The following is a 23,062-nucleotide window of genomic DNA, read 5'->3' as shown; positions in this document are numbered from 1 at the left end:
CAAATAGTCTTTGCATTGATACTGACACAAAACAAATCCTGGAGTGTTTAATAAAACTGGATCTGCATAATCAAGACGTAACCACCTGTCAGTAACTAAATCTTCGTTCAGTTCAACCCATGCAGTTATGTAATAACGTTCGATCATATCCTCGTGATTCAGTGTTTTACAGGTGTGAGTTTTCTCCTCGTCGAACATGCATCCCATACACATTTCTTTACAGAATCGCTGAACCAGTTTACATACTTCAAAGGCATAACTCAGAGTTAAAAGATTTTCCAAGCATTTTCTGTTATCAACTGTATCTACTTCATCCACGAGCATACGAGTTGGTCGTATTTTCTTGATTATTATTAGCTTTGTACTGGTAGTCAAATCGCAGAAGGATCGTTTGGCATCCATCTCACATTCAGTACGACTCTTAAACCAACAAGTTGATTTTTTCACTATTGATTCATTAAAACTGCATTCTGATCGTAAAACATATTTCCAGCTGAAGTAAACAGCCTGTTTCTTGTCGTTGTACTTCATCTTTGAACGCAATCGTTACAAATAATAAATAATTTCACTTCTCTTTTATGTTATAACATATATTCAAATGCATTGTTTAAAACGACTGGTTGCGATTGGTTAATAATAATAATAATAACAAATAAATAAACCGGTTTCAACTGGTTTTCTATTCAAAAATATTATTTCATCATTGCTAACAATAAACCTTTCAAAGTATATTTAGACAAAGGTCTTTGCAACCATCACCCTTGTCACAACTAAAAACCCAAGCCAACACAAAAGACTGACTCAAAATATCTATAAATAACACCACTTTAGTTCCCATTGAAAACGCGGACGTTCCCGCCCAAAATTTGAAAAAATGCCAGTCATCCTTTGAAAAAAATGCCAGTCATCCACTCAGCATAATAGGTGCACTTCTTTTGTTCAAAAATCCATTATTCGCTCCACTGAACCGGAAAACCCCATTATCCGCTCGACTGAACCGGAAAAACCAATTATACGCTCCACTGAACCGGAAAGACAATAGGTGCACATCCATTGTTGCGGATTGGGGACCCATTGTTCCGGAGGTGCATATCCATTGTATTGGAGGCGACTCCATTGTATTTCCTTTGTTGTCCCCGCTACGTACAAAATATACTACTCACCTTCCCATGATGCTGACAAGGTGATTACTAGTAACTCATTTTTGTATAATTCATCATATAATGGGGTTCTGGCACTAACCCCTCCCTCCCTCATTGTTTCTATTTTCTTCCATCAAATTACTTTCTTGACCGAAGAGTCGTTTCCATGGTGCCCAGATTGTATTGTACTCTTCATATCTACAGTTTTTAAAAAGAATATATTTTTCTCTTTCGTATTTATTTTGCAAAACGTTTTGAGCAGCTATTATATTTATTTAATTTTTTCCATTTTTGTCTTGTATATATAATACTTAATATTTATTAACAGCCAGTTTATAAATATGTCTTTTATATCGCCTATTGTCCAAATGAAATAAATGTTTTATTTAATTTTATTCAAATTCTTTTTTTGTTTAAATCCAATTTACAACAGCATGCCACAGATCAGTCACTTTATTACAATAGTAAAATAAATGTGTTAATGTTTTTGGTGAACTGCCACAGAACGTACATTCATTAGTATCTATGTATTTAATTTTATATAAAAAAAAGTATTAGTTGTTAGTATCTAGTGTATAATGCGGTATTGAAACCATATCAAAGTTGTATCTTTGAGACTTATAAAAGGCACTTTATAATAGTTTTCCCATTCTTTTGAGTCAAAAGTAAAACGTTGGTTTCTACATCTTATTTGTGATGTTGGTGCAGGCCTTCTGTAATTTTTATAAAATCCACTAGCCATGGGATCAGTGATTTTAAAAATGTACTCGCCATGGGATCAGTGATTTTAAAAATGTACTCGCCATGGGATCAGTGATTTTAAAAATGTACTAGCCACGATTAAAAATTCACTAGCCTTACTTTAAATAAATACAATTTTACTAATAGTAATAATCAGATATGTCACCTAAAGAGAAAGATTGAGCCTAAAAATCCTTAGATTGGGGTGGGAAGAGGGGACAGGATATTCATATTTAGAAAATAAGTAAATGCAGCATTTGACAAGGGTTTTTTTTCCACTAGCCACTGGGCTAGTTATAGTAATTATTTACTAGTCCAACACTGAATATCACTAGCCATGGGAGTGGGGCTACCATAATCTAGACGCCCTGTGGTGTAATAATTTCGTGATTTGTCAAGATATAATGAAAGAAAGAAATCTTTTATTTAACGACGCACTCAACACATTTTATTTACGGTTATATGGCATCACACATGGTTAAGGACTCCATAGATATTGAGAGATGAAACCCGCTGTTGCCACTTCATGGGCTACTCTTTTCGATTAGCAGCAAGGGATCTTTTATATGCACCATCCCACAGACAGGGTGGTACATACCACGACCTTTAATATACCAGTCGTGGTGCCCACAGACGGGGATCGATCCCACACCGACCGCGCATCGAGCGAGCGCTGTACCACTGGGCTACGTCCCGCCCCGTGATATAATGAATACTGATTATTTTTATGTTAATAAAGTGGAGATAAAAAACCATTTGTGATCGTATTCAACACAATATGATGCTGGATGTGATTTAAACGTTTTTTTCATGTGACATCCATTTTGTATTTTATAGTCAACAGTTAAGTGGGTGCCCATCTTGCCCCCACCCCGGGTAGGTCCAGACATTCCAACATGCTTATAAAGCATGTTATTAATAAAACACACACACTACTTACTAGGTAAACCTAGAGATTTTCCAATACTCATCCAGGCATTTTCTTTTCTTTTGTTATCTTTGTATGTTGACAACGAGCAATCATAAATGTATGGGAACTTGTGTACGAGATGGATGAGTTGTTCATCTTCCGTTTTCATGTACTCAGGAAATGATCTTGTTTTTGATTGGTTAATATATTTTTGTCGCTCGTGTCGCGCGACAAAAAATAGAAACAATTCCTATCGGTATTGTGTCGCGCGGTCGACTACATCAATCTGTCGCGCCGTACGCGTGCAGTTAGGATGCTGCAATTGAAATCAATGCTTTCTAAAAAAATCGCTCACGTCGCTCGCGTCCGGTTATAATACAGCTTTAGGATACAGCTTAAGTCTAAAGCTGTATCCTAACCGGCCGCGAACGACGCGAGCGATGCGAGCGATTATTTTAGAAATCATTGATTTCCAATGCCGCATCCTAACTGCACGCGCGCGACGCGACATATAAGCGTTAAACTATGTTTGTCTAATGCAGTAATAACAACAAGATGTTCATGGGTAAACTGGTTGCTTTATTCCCGGCATAAAAGCCCATTGCATTATACTGCCCATCAAAAAGATGCCGTAGGAATCTAAGCTCCCAATCTACCCACAAACAAGTAGCCAGTAGGGGTACTTTAGAATAATTATTACGTTGTAGGCCATAGTTTTTTGTGTATATCTAAACTGTTATTCTATGGCATTAAAGGTAGAGATTTAACTAAAACAGTCATAGCGGCGAGTCGGGACTGGAACGGCACCTCCACGTAGGCCAGATAGGCATCGCTTTTCCAATCACCTAACATTTTTATCCATTCAGTAGGCAGTCCAGCTTGAAGGGCCCAAGTTGCCCCACCCCTGCGAAATGAATGCCCGGTGTACTGATCCCCTGGATATCCAATATCCGTTAATACCTTCCTAAGTTTGCCCAAGAAGGAATTATATAGTAACGGGCTAATTCTAGTGGACGTGTGGCTTAAGAAAGCTGGAGCATGACTGTTTGGTACGTTGGCCAAAGAGAAGGCTCGCATCAGGGCAGATACCGCACACAGGGGGTGACTCGGCAAATAGGGGAGGGGTATAGAGAGGACCCGCTCCTTAAACTGTATAGTTTTTGTTAAGCGCACTGACATAACAGCTCCCCAGTGATAAAAGGTAAAGTCCGCCCTGGTTGGGTGGCGTAATTGATTAAAATCTTCGGACTTTTCCGGTAGTAAGTTAGATTTCCGTAGCAGTGCATAAAACGCCGTGAGACACACTGCCCAGAACATAGCATCATCCAAACATTGCATATCAAGCCTTTCATAAATTTGGCACAAAATAGCTGGGGTAATAGGTAGTTTTCTAGACACCGCATCACCCTTTTGTCGTTTGATGCCCGATAAGGTCGTTTTCAAAATATAGTTATCTTGCAGTGGGCTAGGAAACCCGCATTCCTTATGAATGTGTTGAATAATATTAAGATATTGTTTGATAAACGAAAACTGCAGTGTTCGAGCTAGAAAGGTGGCATATCTAGCCACGAGTACCGGTGACGCCGGCACTGGTTCATACCCTAATAGACAGCAAAACTTATAGTACGCCCGTCGATGGGTGCCGTATGTCCTTTTGGTATTATCCGAGAAGGCAGAAGCTCTGAAGTTTGCGAGTTCGCTATCCAATGCTTCCTCCAAAACCACTTGATCACCTGTGAAAGGAGAAAACTCAGAGTAGAAGAGGACATGTGATTGTATAATAAATGCACTGGTGTTATTGGCTGAACATGCGACAGCCCTACCAACTGGCTACACCAACTGAACACGTTTGTTGGGCTATGTATTCTAGATATTAAGTCCGCTACAATATTCAGTTTTCCCTGTATATGTATAGCTTTTAGATAAAAGTTGTTTAACGATGACAACCAAAATAACTCCCTTAGAGCATGCATGGTATTAGGGTTCTTTGAAGTTCCTTTATTTATTGCTGCTCTTGCAGTAACACTGTCTGTGTATATTATCACCCGCTTATTGCGCCACAGGTGGCCCCACCGTCGGGCCGAGAACAGTACTGCTAGGATTTCCTTATTGTTTATATGGAGTGTGGAAACTACTGGGAAATCTTTGTGAAAGTTTACGTAAAACCAGTCGTTATTATATGTTCCACCACATCCCTCCAAACAAGAATCCGTGTGCACTGTTATTACCGCTTTATTGTCAGTGAAAAAACTCTTCCCATTAAAACGTTTTAAAAACTTTTCCCACCAAGTAATATCGCGCCGAAATTCATCACTTAAAATTGCCTTGTGATGAGGTTGCTGCATATTTGAGATAGCGTCGAGAATGCGCCGAAGGAATGTTCTCCCCCCGCGGACCACGTTGCCTGCAAAGTTGAGTTTTCCTGCCAAACTCTGTAGTTGCCTTTTTGTTGCTCTTTTCTTGTTAAAGAAGTCACTGAGCAACTGCTGAAGTTCCTCAATTTTTGCGCCAGGTAACTCCATAGTGAGGGTTTTAGAGTCGAGAACAATGCCAAGGAAAGTTATACATTGGGTGGGACAAACAACTTTTCTCCAATCTATCAGAAATCCCAGTTTGCGAAGGAGGGCTAGGAGGATGTTTAAGGCTTCTTGACATTCGTTGTACGTTTCGCAAATTAAAAGAAAATCGTCCAGATAGCATACAGATCCTGTATATCCTTTTTTGATCATCATGCGTCGTACGGACTGGGTGATACGATGGAATATTCCAGGTGACGCACTGCTGCCAAAGGGTAGACGAGTGTCATACATATAGGTGGTATGACAGTCGCCTGAAAACTTCCATTTTAAACCTGTTGCAGAATAACATTCTCGGTGTATCGGAACTGAACGGTATGCTGCTTTTAAATCGACTTTTGCCATAAAAGAGTTTTGTTTATTTCTTTAGTAGCTTGTTCAACTGTTTGGAAAGTTTGTTTTTCTATTGTGACATAATCATTGACAGCATTTCCTAGAGGTCTTGAACAGTCATGAATAATGCGTATTTCTGTTGTGCCAGGTTTTGGTATGGCTCCCAGGGCACTCACTATAATAGGTTTCACGGAGGTTATGACATAATTCCCCTCTGCCAGTTCAGTGTTTATTTGTGCTTCAACTGCCAGTCTGTTGCTAGTCGCCGATTCGTAGTTTTCACAGTTGACATTTTTATGTGTTGACCCCACGTCTGTAATCCTGAAGCCATTGCGAATACCCTCAATAATAAAATCCTTATCTGCATCGTTCTCGAGTTCTGTGTCCCACACATCTAAACAATTACGTAATTGACAGGCATTTAATGCTGGATCCGCGGGGTTAATGCGTTTTTTGGCTCGGCATTTCCAGTGTTGTGCTGATGTTGAGGGTGTCCTGCCACCTTGCAAATTAAACACACGTGTCTAAATTTACACCGTCCACCAAACGTACAGCCGGTACCCATATTGTACTGCAGGCACGGCTCATCAGTCTGTTGGAACCGCCTGTTGTGCTGATTACCGATCGCGTACTGTTGTCGTAAAGAATCTCCCACACGTGCATGCGTCGACATCTTGTTCCGCAATATTATTGTAGACAGGTGTTGGGAATCTGCACCCCAGGGAAATTTATAATTCACCTGCAGATATCTGTATTCTCTGTCATACAGTAACACAGAGGGCCATTCAAAGCGTTCCGCGAACTCGAATATTTTTACTGTATATGCCATGTAATTGTCCATCTCAAGACCAGATAATTTCCCCTCGTTTTTCAAGGCATACATAATTCTTGTGTTGGCGGCCCCCCATTGTTCTAGCGTCACCGATTCTAGGCGGGGTCGTTTGGGTCCTGCCTCAAGAACAATTCTAGAGCCGTTTTGGGTTGAAAGAATTTGTTCATTTTTTATGGTGATTGATGGCTTGATGAAGTCTATATTTGATTGGTTAATATATTTTTGTCGCTGTGTCGCGCGACAAAAAATAGAAACAATTCCTATCGGTATTGTGTCGCGCGGTCGACTACATCAATCTGTCGCGCCGTACGCGTGCAGTTAGGATGCTGCAATTGAAATCAATGCTTTCTAAAAAAATCGCTCACGTCGCTCGCGTCCGGTTATAATACAGCTTTAGGATACAGCTTAAGTCTAAAGCTGTATCCTAACCGGCCGCGAACGACGCGAGCGATGCGAGCGATTATTTTAGAAATCATTGATTTCCATTGCCGCATCCTAACTGCACGCGCGCGACGCGACATATAAGCGATTATTTTAGAAATCATTGATTTCCATTGCCGCATCCTAACTGCACACGCGCGACGCGACATATAATATGTCGCATCGCGCGCGTGCAGTTAGGATGCGGCAATGGAAATCACTGATTTCTAAAATAATCGCTCGCATCGCTCGCGTCGCTCGCGGTCGGTTAGGATAGAGCTTTACTCCGCAAAAAATCCATATACAGACTTTTCATTTTCTCTTTAGTAAGTTTGATGTTTAGCTCTTGTGTATTTCCTTTGTTAATCTTGGGTATACTTAGTAATGAGAGAATATTATTTAAGGGTTTAAAGCAAGAGTTTTGAAGAAAAAAATATTCTTATATCATGAAAAGGTATTTTAATTATGCTCACACAGCAGTGGCGTAAGAAGGTGCCAAAAAGTGTGTGTGTGGGGGCACACTTTTATATTTACACACTTTTACACTATTATAAAGTAAATATAAAGCAAAATATATAAAAAGTGGTTGGGGGGGGGGACATGTCCCTCTTGCCGCCCCCCCCCCCCCCCCCCCCGCTAGTCCACAGCAGAGCATAGGTACTTGATGACAGGATAATAAACTATTTCCCAATGACACTACTACATGATACGGTGGTTACTACATTGCGTTAGTCACTGTGATTGAAAGCCCAATGTCCGATAAACATTCAGTACTATTTTTGTTTTGTTTTATTTTGTTTTATTTTGTTTTAACAGCACCCTATCCTAAGCATTTCGATTCGCGTTTTATTCCCGGCCAGGACGAAGTGAGGATTTTACCCCGCCCATAATGCAAATTTTAAAACACGAAACTACATGACAGAAATATAAAAATAAGTAAAAAAAAATACTTTTACAGCTTAATGTGTATCATATGCTTCTTGAAAAATACCTTATGACGTTGATATAATCAGGTATTAAAAACACTTCATCAGGACGATAAAAAGAAGAAGGTTTACAACTCCGATCATCTCGGACGGAAGTAAAGTTTAACCTTTCAGGTCAACCAATCAGAAATTAAATAAATAACGCCGGAAAAAGATCGTACAAAATAACAAAAAGTGAACAGAAGAAGCCAAAAGTACCGAACAGGTATAGCGACATTAGTACTGGAATAAAATATAATAATAATAATAATAATATATACATATATATTGACAATAACTTTTAAATTACATGTTTTTAATATTTGTAATATATAACTTAAATCAAAATAATGCAAAATAATGTGTTATCGTGGTATTAATTAGGCCTTAATTACGGAGTTAATGCTAATACAAAGCAGACGACAGACTGAAGCTTAGCATGGTGAGGGTATAATTTAAAATATTTCATCTTGAAAAAATTATTAAATCGATTCACTGGTGTATATAATTGTTGTACTCACGAAAAAGGAAATCATGCGTCTGTTTTGCTCTAGCTACATCTGACGCAGGCGCGTGTACACAGGTTTTCGGGGTCGAACCTTCCCTCAAGCATTTTTTTTTTTTGTAGGCGAGCACGATTTGACCCCACCCCCTATAAAGTTTTATTTATGTGTAGGGTGAATAATACATTTCTAACAACACCACTAGAGCACACTGATTTTTTAATCATTGGTTGTTGGATGTCAAAATTTTAATTTTGACAGTCAGAGTCTTAGAGAGGAAACCAGGTACATTTATCCATTAGTAGCATGGGATCTTTTATTTCCACCACCAGATAAGACATATACCACGACCTTTTATATTTCAGTCATGGTGCACTGGCTGGAACGAGAAAAAGAGTAATGGGTGCAATAATTCATTTGCCCCCAACACACAAAATAATTTGTATTCCTACCCCAGGAAATTCCTTATTTCACACTGTAATTTACTGCAAGTTATTCATTTCTGAGCAGATTGTTCTGTAAACTGCACACAAAGAAAGAAATAAAAGAAATGGCCAGAACGATAAAAAGCCCAAATGGGCCTACAGATGGTGATCAATACTAGACCGACCACATGGCTATGTCCCGCCCCTTTCATGGGCCAATGCAACTTTCTACCAAATATACTTGGAAATCATTTAGTCCAAAGTCCAAACTTTTGTTCTGCAAATATCAGGCAAAAATGTTATAACTATTTTTCATCTGTCAACAAGGGGTGGTTGCTGACACTACAGTGGTACTCTAATACCATGACAAAATATAAAAACACCAAAGAAATGAATTATTATTTACTTCTTTCAATGTATTCCAATAAACACTATTATTAGGCATTTAAACATTAAATATTTCAAGACAGTAACAGGTTATATGAATGAAACAAATTCATGTAAAGCAAGAGTATTAAAAAAATCAAAACACAAGAAAATATTTTACAAATATAGCAGTGTACTCGACTACATAGTGCTGTATGTTTAAGAAAGATATTGTAATTACTGTTTTTCCTACCACTACTGACGAAATGTTGCCTAATTGTTTGGTTATTTCGCGTACTTCTATTCTTCCGCTGTCATCTTCAATAAGGTTGTTTTGGAACCTGAATAAATAAACAATGTAAATACGGATATCATTGCTTATAATTATATATATTTTTACACATATGGTTAAACATATCTTGGTACATATCTTAGTGATACGTTCCACTGGACTGTCCTGTGGTTGGGGCGGGGCGAGTGCGTGGCATCTTGTCCCCTTTTTGATATATAAAATATGTATGGCCTGACCTGAGTACAATGCCAAACGTGGGACGTAACACTTTGTGATGTGATCGAATGGGACCGGCCTCGGTGGCGTCGTGGTTAGGCCATCGATCTACAGGCTGGTAAGTATTGGGTTCGGATCCCAGTCGAGGCATGGGATTTTTAATCCAGATACCGACTCCAAACCCTGATTTAGTGCTCCGCAAGGCTCAATGGGTAGGTGTAAACCACTTGCACCGACCAGTGATCCATAACTGGTTCAACAAAGGCCATGGTTTGTGCTATCCTGCCATGTAGTGGCGACAGCGGGTTTCCTATGAAAATCTGTGTGGTCCTTAACCATATGTCTGACGTCATATAACCATAAATAAAATGTGTTGAGTGCGTCGTTAAATGAAACATTTCTTTCTTTTAATCGAATGGGGCACTAGAACCTTACAGGGACATCAAAGAGACAAGTTGAGTGATATAAATTAAGATTGATTACGGGTAATAAATAGAACATTAAACTCGCTAACATTTAGTGTAATGTTTATGTCACTCGTGAAAAATGAAAATTACTTCACTAGGAAAATAAACATTATACAAAATCAAATGAAAACTCGTTTAATATCCAGTAAATGTATGTAATGGACGCTATGTTAGGTCAGTATATAACATTTAAGACATCTGAATAAAGTTGCAATACAGCGCGCTGACCAGTTGTCTTGGTGCTCCCAAACATTTCTTCAAACCCAAGGCCGAAATCACTTTGCCCTAAAAAATGTTTTATTATTTCAACCACTGTTTATCAGGTTAGGGTTGCAAAAATGTTTTTCATCTTGTTTATAACTGCAAATATGAACACACCGTCCCCAATTTCAACCATGGCTACGCCAGTGGCGGTGTCACAAGCAATGGAATTGAGGTTTCTAACTTATTGCGTTCCAGTTAAACATAAGCTTGTGAGACGGGGACAGGAGCGGAAGGTGCAACTACCTCAAAAATGCTGGAACAAAATGTGCTAATATGAGAAACTTTTCACATGTATTTCCATCATTCTACCCTCAAAATTAGCTGTGTTCCGTGTAAAAATGCTTAATGGATCGTTTGCAACCCTATATGTAGGCCTAAGTGTTTGGTAGTATTACTAATAGGAATAAATGTCGTTATTCAGAATAGGGCAAATTTTAAATAATCTTTTATAATTGTTAAACAAAAGAAAAGAGTTCCAAACAGAGCAGTAGCAAAGTAACACTATATTGCCTCGAAAAGGCGTCTCTAGGCATATATATTTGAAACATTTCCTGAGGAGGCATAGCCCCAGACCCCCCCCCCCCCCCCCCCCCCCCCAAGATATGTCGCTCCCTTCACACACACATTTTTTAAAATGTATTTTATTTACTTTTTATAATTTTATTTCTTTGGCCTAGCACAAAATTAAATATTAATATAAAAATATAAACAAGTATACGTCATACAATTGTTTCTAACACTGCCTTACGAGGACGTAAAACGGGACCGTTTTGAATAAATGCTAACAATACTAATAAATGCTAATAATACTAATGGAAATGATAATGATAATTTTTGCAGTGACACACACACACACACACACACACACACACACACACACACGCAAATAAGGAAATAACAAAGTAAACTACAAATTAATTAACGCGGAGTACGCTACTGAAAATCAATTAACGCTGTTGTGGCATTTCAAGGTATTTCCTTGCAGTAAAAAAACCAACACCAGTATAAAAATGTAGACTAAATTAGGTTATAAAGCAACACGTTATGAAATAATTCTATTGTTCACCACATACCATGACATTAGATAATGAAAAACAAATGTACCGCTTGTTCATTACTCATCTTTACGTTGATCTGACGGTCACTTCCGTCCTAGATGAGTACCAAGTTGCATGCCTTTTCTATTATTATATATTCGACTTTGAAAATGTAAGTTCTTTAATTACTTTGTATAATATCTACATTTGACATTTTATTGCAACTTCATAAACCAGTCCAGAGATATAAAATGTGTAAGACCGTTTATATTACAACGAGTTTATTTTTAATCGTACATCACTCGCTTTCGCTCGTGATGTACGATAAAAAACCCACCACGAGTTGTAATATAAACGGTCTCACACAGGAAGTATTTTATTTATTTACAAAAATGACGCCATTGTGCTTATGACGTCATTTGGTAAGCGACATCATTTCCCCCAGTCTTTAATATCTGCATTTTCATGTCTTATTTAGTTATTTGGTAAGTCATCCTGTGCTATTTTTGTTCACTGATGTGCGGTGTAATAAATAAAATACTATACTCGTTCCCATGTGAGACCGTTTATATTACAACTCGTGTGTTTTTAATCGTACAACACTCGCATTCGCTCTTGATGTACGATTGAAAACACTCTCATTTAAGAATTGAACGTGAAAATTTTTGAGTTTCATGCTAGTATGAAACTCAAAAAATTTCACATTCAATTCTTATAATTCCAAACACATAACCATGTCATTAATGTGACGCTTTTTGAAATAAAAAGTGAACTCTATTTTCCAAATATTTACTATTTTATTAACACGAAATTCATACTCAACATTAGCTTTGAAACCCTGTGGTGGTTCGGCTTTTTTCGTCAATAGCCGAATGAGAGAATGACAATGTTACAATCATTAACACAATTCATATTAATTTTTTGCATTAAATGTCAATACCAACTAGAAACATTTTGAATTCACTAGAAACATATAACGTAAGTAATTTTAATAACTTTTAACCTGTAATAAAAATGTCTGAAGCGACCTATTTTGTATGCTATAATTTATATGTGAAGCGGTTGGTGTATGAATATTTAACTACGAACTATGGATGGGCGCCATTTTTTTTATTACTGTCCAGATTTACCAATTACGACGTTAAAATTACAGTTATAAAATTCTGAGTGCGTGATAATTCCACGTGTTGATAGATTTGACATGGAGAAAGTAATTTCAATGTTTCTGGAAATGGATGAAACAGGTGTGTCGCGAGTTTCTGTCTTTACTGGCCTTGTAATTGTGGAAGTGGCAACAGGATGGTTTTGGCATGTGTGACTTCAAGTGGTGCGACACAAGTATTCGTGAGATTTGACAGTGCCATGCTCATGTTTCGTTTTTGGAAAGTGGAACATTCTCTGTTGTAGCTTCGAATTGAAGCTTCGTTCCTGTGTCCCGACATGTACATGATATGCCTAGTTTCAAAACCCGACTCGTTTAAAGATTGCATCGCAGTGGCGCGCAAACTTAGAAACTATGTGTTGTGTACGTCATACTACAATGCCGTTGAATGCGCGTTACTGCTAATGGTTGGCATGAACTGACTGAATTTTGTTTTTGAAATCGCTTTTGTAAAATACCAAATTCCATTGGAATTATATACTTTTTTTGGATCGGCAAAATAGATTTCTAGCTGTGGGATTTTGAATTCACTATAAGCATATAACGTAAGTAATTTCAATAACTTTTAACCTTTAATAAAAATGTCTGAAGCGACCTATTTTGTATGGTATAATTTATATGTGAAGATGTTTAGAAATTTGACAGCAGACGATTACTGTTTGATGTCTAAAAATAGAATCTCAAGGAAATTCCTCGGGATTCCTTTGTTGACATAATTCATAAAGTAGTTCCGGCTATATAGCCAAAAATAGTGCTAAACTGAGATTCATGGTGCTATGAATGCCAGTTTTTATCATCACGTGATACGAATTTGACCAATCCAAGGGTTTATAATAAAGGGATTTTTAGAGATTGGAATTATTGTAATATAAACGATGCCACACGGGAACTCGTTTAAGGTCGACGACAGTCACTTTTTGGACCCTTGTTTTGGCTTCGTACACAATAAATAAAAGATATCCAACGGTAATTTTTGTATATTATATATTTCACAGGGGATAACCGCATGCGGGTAACTGTAGTTATTCGCATCCAATATGGCGGAGGACGCACATGAAGAGTATTAATCAATGTGAATGTCCGTATTTCTAAGCATTACATTCACATTTTAATAGAGCGTATCGGCAGTTGCTTTAGTATGAATATATTTTGAATCAATGAACTAAGGATAAGTTGTGTCATTCTGCTGATAATGAAATCACAAAGTTAGGCATGATGAAAGTAACTTCGAAGTGGTGATGTAGGTAACTGTCTAGTCAGCTTCTGATGAGATGTGGGTATCTGACAAAAGGGATGCGGGTAACTGCAGTGATGAGCGTAACTGTAGGATGAAAGTATTTGCAGTAGTTATCTCTTCATAACTAATGGTCGCCATATGCGTCTAGAAACAATTAGTAAAAAACATTATTCTTATGTTTTTCCTTTCATTTTCTTTTTCAGATTATTACATGTACTATTTGTGCGATACATCCTCCGCCCGAGCCAATACTATTTTAACACACCCCATCAAAATGTACACTGGGGCCATTCAAATATTATGTAACGCTCGAGGGTGTTGATGGGTGTAGCGCCAAACGTTATGTGGCGTTACAAGGGGGGTAAATAACGTCATGTCGTGGCTACTTCATTTAGCTATTTATCAATGAAACTTTGCATTCCTACGCAACACATTTATCAATGAAGTTTATACAAACAATATTATAAGTATATTCACGGCTAAACTAAATTATTAAAAAATATATTTTGTTAAATTATGCTACTAACATTAATTATATACAGCAAGTATGTTTCCGATTTAAAAATATGAATCGAAGAACCATGTGCACACTTGTCGCATAACATCTATGCGCAGTTGTACTGTGTGGCACCTCTCGAAAGACGTATTTTCATGCGTATCTCTTCCACCGCCATGTAATAAGGGGGGAGGGATGGTATCTAATTGTGATATAATAGCGTTACGTAATATTTCAACGGCCCCATGGTGAATAATGAGGGGAGGGGGGGGGGGGGCGAGTGTTGCCTTTGATTTAATAACAAACATTAGGGCACTAAGGCAAGTTCGAGGGGTACCAAGGCAAACATTTCCTTCAAAAGAGTGGCACGAAGGCAACTTACTTTTTATCAAGTTTCTCGGAAAAAAAAATCATTTCACCTTATGATCTTGGACTCTAGCCTATGCAGAACGTTGGATACGGACAGTGCCCCCCCCCAATCCCGGGAAATTAGGGATGATCACTGGCGTAGCCAAGGGGCCAGAGGGCTTGGATGCCAGGTGCACCCCCCCCCCCCCAATACAAAATCCTGCCTATGCCACTGGATATGGATGCCTTAAGATGTGTGTAGTTGTCATGCATTTGTACTGAATGAACAGTAGCTCGAATGTCTTCTGGTCGCAGCCCGCGGTCACGACCAACACGCGCTCTGCAAGTCCACAAATGGCAAAACTTAGTTGAAGCACTCATACCTAAAGACGTTGGACAGCTTCGCACATTTGGCTGCTGACGAGCTAAGCTCTAGCGTGTTTTGTTTTGTTTTTGGTTGTTGTTTTTTGTGTGTGTGTGTGTGTGTGTGTGGGGGGGGGGTGGGTGGTGTTGTTGTTTTTGGTTTTGTCTTGTCTTGTTTTGTTTTTTATTCTCCCTTGCCGGGGCATTTTTATGTCCAACAACAAAATACAAAAGTGAATGGAAAGCGTGCGTGATTTGGTAAATATTGGGAGTATATTTTAATTTTAACTTTTGTATAATCTAAAATTTCTTTTGAGGTAATTGTCCTTTCATCTTTCAGAGTTTGGGTAATATGTCGGACTATTTCAATCTTGAAAGTTAATACAAGAAGACTATAAAAACATAAAGCTATATTATAGTATGACGTTACCGTCGAGTCATTTCGTCTTATATTCAAACTAAAATAATCAATCACCCAATTTTGAATTATTTGTGATTTGAACGGCATTCTGCATCGAACAGTTGCCCTGATCCAACCGTAACAAATACCCACATCCTTATGTTGTTGACACTTTCAGTTACCAACATCACACGCGATTTTTGATGCCCGTTATTTTATTCCCAAATACTGTTTTTTAAACTTATGCTTCAAAAATGCATATTTTATATATTTCATGAAGTCTCTGTATATGAATATCTCATAAATGCACGTTAAGAATGGAAATTCACATTGATTAATACTCATCATTTGCGTTCATCGCCATCTTGGATGCGAGTAACTACAGTTACCCGCATGCGGTTATCCCCTGTGATATTTGACTAAAGGTAATTTTTCTTTCTTTCATCTTTTAAAACTGGAATTTAATATTTTGTCCAGAATTATAAAAAAATAAAATAAATACCGACCTGTAAACAGCGTTGTCTGCTTGTTATAGACATTTGACAGGGGTCAAGGCTAATAGACCAGTTTTTATTTTAATGTGGCGAAGCATTGTAAAAATCTTGTTCATTAAAACATTGTACCTTTAACGAAATATGGATTTCAAGTGAAATTACGGTGAGATATGCTGTATAGATTGTGTACGAAGCCAAAACAAGGGTGCGAAAAGTGACTCGTCGACCTTAGTATTCTCTAAATATGTCCTGCGAACGGATTTGCTTACATGAGTAAAATTACTCCAGGAGTTAATTTGCATCTAGTTCTGAGGTCGTGCAATAGTGTATTTTTACTCATATGCAAATTTGCTCTTTATTCCAATTCGTCATGCGGACACTTAGCTAAACTTTATACGAGTGTATTGTAATTCACTTGAGATTCTGAAGGTTTCATTGCGGTTTTCACTGCTAATGATGAAAAATATGTTACACCCCCAAGAACTTTGATATTAAAATAAAACTACATTATGGGAAAAAAGTGTAAGATGGAAACAAAAGAGCGACATAGGAAAGAGGGAAGCATGCAAATGGACCTTGTAATTTTTCTTTGGTTTGACCCCCACCCCCGTCAAACTTACACAAAAATATTCGTGTCTATTCAGAAATTATGAAGCCATTTTTAACGATAATCCACCATTACCCGTCTTTTGCCTATAACTCTTTTCTTGAGTTGATCCAACTGCAAATGCAGCACATACTTTAATATAATGCCAAATGTGGGAATTAGATGACCCCAGAGAATGCAAAGCACCTTCAACAAATAAACTCTATATCATGCTATGCATTTTGTTCATAGACGTTGAACACATTGTCTTATTATGGCAAATAACTTTAAGAAAATCACACTAAATGTTGACAAAGGAGAATATGTTTATTTTTCCTGTGATGTATCATACATCATTCGCGTGGAATTACCCTTAAGCCATATGGACTGTTGAACCTGTACTCATACAAATGATACAATTTAGTTTCATCGCTGTATATTCCGATTTTATTCCAATCGATAACGTGTTATTTATTTATAAGCATATTCCATGAGTCCTGGCCATTTTTCCTAACCCATTACCATTAGCTTGAATAGGAGCAATAAAACATCTTATAACAATTGTTTACCTCAAGACAATGGTTTTTGTTAGTTTTTGTTTATGTTTATACTGTCACCATGGTATTATTATCGCGAATGCTTAAAGGGACATTCCCGAGTTTGCTGCAATTTGTAAGACGTTATCGACTAACAGAGACTTTTTAACGATTGTAATTTCATATCAAATATATTTTTCTGCATAAAATATTAGTGGCTGTATATTAAACGTGTTTCTGGTCGTTCTAATATTTGTACTAGGTTAAATCGCTTCTGTTTTGCTGACCTCTAAGCGGCGTGGCCTAATGACATGACGGCGTGGGGACGCTGACCTCTAAGCGTGGCGTTTATGCTAACTAGGTTAATGACGTTGGCAGCTGTCGGAAGAAAGCGTCATGACCTCGTTGACCAGGGTTAATGGGTTTGGCAGCTGTCAGAGGTCCTTTGATGGACAGGAAACAGATGGAACGGAAGTCGTTAATGGCCCGTAGAGGAACTTCGAGTCATAGAACCGTTATCCGACTTTGGCAGGGGTTCTTTTGATGTACAGGAAACAAATAGGGCGGAAGTTGTTAATGACTCGTAGAGGGGGTATCGGATCACGAGAAAAGAGGCAGGTATGAGCGTGGGAAGCTGTTTTTATGGTACAAACAGTTGTCGGCTTATCTGATGTAAAAATAGCTAGGGGTGCAGATCTACTGGCGTGGGGATGCTGACCTGTAAGTGTGGTAACTGGGTTAATGGCTTTTGCAGCTGTGGGTTTAGCATGGGAACCTGATCTCTAAGCGTCGCTTTTAACTGGGTTAATGGCTTTGGCAGCTGTCGGGTATAGATTGTCAGTGGGAAATTCCACGGCGTGGGTAGCGCCGAAAACGTGTCCATATATCCCGTTGTAACGTAGGTACCCTATGGATGGCAAGCAATGGTTTTGGCATCTGTCAGCGTGGGTATAGAATGTCGGTGGAAAAATCCACCAAGGCGTTGACCCCTAAGCGTGGAGACGCGTCATGACCTACAAACCTGGGGCCAGTTTCACTAAACATCGTAAGTTTACGTCTGCCACTAGCAGTTATACCCGACAGACGTTTACACGTGTTTGACGTCTATTTCATAAGGGAAATTACATCATTACGGAAGATGGAGCATTTTAATGACAAAAGAAAATGAAATATGTGTACTTAAAACTATATTTTTTGTACTATGATAGTAATAAGAATTGTGCATTAGCCGTAGATTTACGTTTACGTGCAAAATTAAGGTTACGATGTTTTGTGAAATAGGCCCCTGATAGCGTGGGTGTGTGACGTCAGGGGAAAAACTATAAAATAAGTACTGGTATTAGATGAATGTATACTAACGCGATATATAATATTTCAAATCATAACAAACACGAGGTGTATGCAGTGGCATTTTGTGGCAGTAAAACATCCACACTGCGGTGCGGAGCTGAAACGGTCTGTGAATAGGAAATACGATACGCTGAAGTTGCAGAGTCGAGTTTAAACACACAAAAAAGAAGTTATTATACATATCAAGACCCTAGCGATGGTTTTATCTGCAGGAGACTGGTTCACACACAGCAGCAGGAGGGGGGGGGGGGTTCGACAGAAATCCATTTGTGTGTGTCTCATGAAACTCCCTAACTGTTTCTGTACTCAGATATTAGTACCCCATTTGTTTGAGCTCAAGGCCCTGGGCTCTCGGTCTAATAGTAGTGAAAGAAAGGAATATTTGTCAAGGAGAAGAACGGAATGTTTGAGACTCCCCAGCCAATTGCTTTGAAAAGAAATGTTTTATTTAACGACGCACTCAACACATTTTAATTACGGTTATATGGCGTCAGACATATGGTTAAGGCCCACACAGATATTGAGAGAGGAAACCCGCTGTCGCCACTTCATGGGCTACTCTTTCCGATTAGCAGCAAGGGATCTTTTATATGCACCATCCCACAGACAGGATAGCACATACCACGGTCTTTGATATACCAGTCGTGGTGCACTGGCTGTGACGAGAAATAGCCCACTGGGCCCACCGACGGGGATCGATCCCAGACCGACCACACATCGAGCGAGCGCTGTACCACTGAGCTACGTCCCGCCCCCAATTGCTTTGAAAGCAGAACTTATTATGTATTAAAATAAAAGAAAGGAATGTGTAGACGCCTTAACCAGTGGTCAGTAGGGGAAGAAAGGAATCTGTGTGACACCCCAGCCAATCATATCTCAGAAAAATAATAAAACATAACATGCATTTACAGTTAATTGATTTTAAAATTCAACATCTGTAGTATGAAACAAAGTATACACAGACACATAATTTTATAATTTAATTATTAGTGTCCAAAGGCTGAATACATGATATAAATACACACATAACTAATATCTAATTTCAAAATTCACTCTACAATTTACACACATACCTACTCTCGCAACATTTTTCTTTTGTATCACAAAATTGTCAATGAAAATGAAAATGCTTCTCGACAAATTACTAAGAAATTGCATAGGTTAAATCCCCTTTTTGATACAGGGAGGAAGTCAGCATCCGACTGGACACCAAAATGTCCTATATTCTAAAATAATTGGACAAACTTCTGCAAATGTTGCATATATATCAGTTTCTTTGAATAATTTTACCAAACACAAGTTATAATCAGTCAGGCGTTACAAGACCCGGGCCGGAAAACTGGTTTTGCACAAAAAGTATATCAGGGATCGAAATGCTGGCTTTCCGACAGGCGTTCGCTGATTAACATCACTACGGGGCGGGAAACTGTTTAGTATATGTCGTCGTGGCAATTATTTTAGCTTAGCTTAGCTTAGCTTAGTAAGTGGTTTAACGTGTCCATATACCACTAGGGTTTCGAGCACGCCTATCCCGAGTCCGGCCTCCGATAGGATCGGGAGTCTGACTCGGGACAGCAATTATTTTAGCTTAGCTTAGCTTAGCTTAGTAAGTGGTTTAACGTGTCCATATACCACTAGGGTTTCGAGCACGCCTATCCCGAGTCCGGCCTCCGATAGGATCGGGAGTCTGACTCGGGACAGCAATTATTTTAGCTTAGCTTAGCTTAGCTTAGTAAGTGGTTTAACGTGTCCATATACCACTAGGGTTTCGAGCACGCCTATCCCGAGTCCGGCCTCCGATAGGATCGGGAGTCTGACTCGGGACAGCAATTATTTTACATTTATAGTCACACATTAGTTTGAATCAATGATTTTAATTTGGGTCAGTAGAATTTGTAACATACCGCATCGACTATCCGGCAGGTATATCAGCCAATTTCGATTCCTGACCGACTATCCAGCAGGTATATCAGCCAATATCGACCCCTGTATATATACATTTATATATAGATATAAAATGAATTCCATCAAAACCGGACCCTATCCCCCCCCCCCCCCCCCCCCCCCCCCCCCCCCAAACCGGCCGTTTTCCACGGCTCCCTTTGAAACATCAGTACAGAAACTACTCTAAACCGGATACCTGTTTCTTCTTTTCTTGGTCTCAATGATTAATTAATAAATGTGCTCCGGTGGTGTCTAACAAGTAGAACATGCTTTTTGTGTACAAATAACGAAATTGGTGATGAATTTCATTATATAATGTGTTGTCCTTTTTTTAAAGATGAAAGAACAAGACTTCTGCCAAAGTGTTGCCAGTCTAGACCAAATGTTTATAAATTTAGAATGATATTTGACAGTAAAAAAACTGGTGTTCTCAGAAAGCTAGCAGTTTTCTGTAAACAAATTATGCATATTCTTAAGTCCCAGGGCTGAAATTAGTTTTTACAATTGCATTTTATTTGTATATGTAATGTATGTCTTCAAATGCAAGTATGAATCCATAGATATACACTTGTTTTATCTGATGTACATTATTATGACGAATGTGCCATCTTGTCATTTATTTATTTAATTATATTTTTACAATGTACCTCATATGCCGTTGAATTACGGCCAGAGTGTAAATAAAGTTCAGTTCAGTTAAACAAAACAAACACACTAATCGTATGCAATAACAATACATTTAAAGAGTGGCCAACACACGATCTGTGTGCAGAGAAACGACTATTGATTACGGTAACACTTCTCTTGTTATTTTTGTATGGAGTAGGCCTGTAGAACGCTTGGCAAAATGACGACGTATTTTCACATTGCTATGTTGACCAGCTGTTAATGACGACAGTGCGCGTTACCATGAGCGAAACAGGTAATTTATCATTAAACTTCACTAGAAGTTAGCTGTCAGAATCCTAGATTGTGAATATATTAAATCCGTAAAATTAAGTTTGCAATGCTTTAAACGTTCAACACATACTAGATAAAATTCGATTATTTCAGCCACATCACATCAGCTGGCCATAGCTTGTGATTCATATCAATGAGAGGCGATTTATTGTGTGGAATAAATGGCTTAAATCCTAAATTAATCATATGTGACTTTAACTCCAGTGCTTGATCATTTCTATGAAACAGCCATTCCATTAAAATGGCTGTAATATTCATTTGTTTAAAAAGTTTCGCTCCTCCTCTGACAACATGCATTTCATGGCTTTCCACGTCCATCTTCATAACGGCCTTTTTGAATGGAATGAACGGCAGGAGATCGTCCAGAAGAACTGTATACAAAGAATCGGCACTGTCAGATTTCACATCTTTCAACTTGGTTCCACTAGATGTTATGCGTGTACCTCCGAGGTTACCTTTGTCCAAGACAAAAGATATTTTTCTGTAATCGTCTGAGATTGCATTGAAGACAACAGTCACATTGTTTGTAAACTTGCCAGCTTCTAGAGATTTACACAACCGCAGTACATTAGACTGCAGTGGATCCACGGCCACAACGTTGCGTCCAAGCAGTGATGCTACAAGTGTATGTGTACCCAACTGGGCCCCTAAATCCAACAACCCCAAGGAAGGGTCTCTTTTCAGCTGTTCTACAACCGCGTTCACATTTGAGGAATCCCACATCCCAGATCGTTTAAGACTGTTCGAAACATAAACGTCATCCTTAATATTATGAATGAACATCGGCGTACTTCCAAACGACGTCCGCAGGGTTGTCTTCTCGAACTTATAACTGCCATCACAATAGTGTTGCAAGGAGATCCATTTGCGCCCATTCCATTGAACCATTTTAACTTTCTCTGAAGTCTTGTTCAACGAGTCTGTATTTGAAAGGTGATGGATGGGATCCTCCTTTATCGTCACGTTGGCTATTGGTGCTCTCCTGGTAGACAGTAAATCCAGGACGATACGATCTAAAACTAGCATGATAAAAGCTCCCAGGAAAACGAGCACGAGCGATTTCAGTTTGTTCATTTTCATTGTCAAGACGAACGACACCGTCGTGTATTACACACTGAAATTAAACATATGTATGATTAAAGATAGTTTGCATAACCAGTATCTGTGATTGACATGCATTTTGCAAACACTTTTGTCAAGAAATGGTACAAAACTCCGGATTAATGAAAACAAGCGCATATTCTATTCATAAGATACGAGTCTGCAAAAGAAAACGATTTAGTCTGGACTCTGGTATACAATCTCAGTCATAGAGTTAAAAAGTTAAAGTTTGTTATGGTTAACGACACCACTAGATCACATTGATTTATTAACCATCGGCTATTGGATGTCAAACATTTGGTAATTTTGACATATAGTCTTAGAGAGAAAACCTGCTACATGTTTCAATGAATAGCAAGGTATCTTTTATATACACCATCCCACAGACAGTATAGCACATATCACGGTCTTTGATATACCAGTCGTGTTGCACTGGCTGAACGAGAAATAGCCCAATGGGCCCACCGACGAGGATCGATCCCAAACCGACCGCGGTTCTTATTCTTCTTCAGTATGAAAGTACAAAAGTCTGTACAGTTTGTAGTCGAGACATTATGTACAGCGCTATGGTTAATTTTATTAAACCGTAATTAACA

The 23,062-nt window shown here is 38.5% G+C and overlaps 1 protein-coding gene across 3 annotated transcripts in view; it reads left to right on the top strand.

Annotated features, from left to right (window-relative positions):
* Positions 1-23,062, top strand: part of LOC121381180 — a 36,912-nt gene that overhangs the window by 3,426 nt on the left and 10,424 nt on the right. The window lies entirely within an intron of this gene.

This window comes from Gigantopelta aegis, chromosome 9 (assembly GCF_016097555.1).
Source record: "Gigantopelta aegis isolate Gae_Host chromosome 9, Gae_host_genome, whole genome shotgun sequence".
In the NCBI taxonomy this organism is placed as follows: Eukaryota; Metazoa; Mollusca; class Gastropoda; order Neomphalida; family Peltospiridae; genus Gigantopelta; species Gigantopelta aegis.
This window is presented reverse-complemented; position numbering and strand designations above follow the sequence as displayed.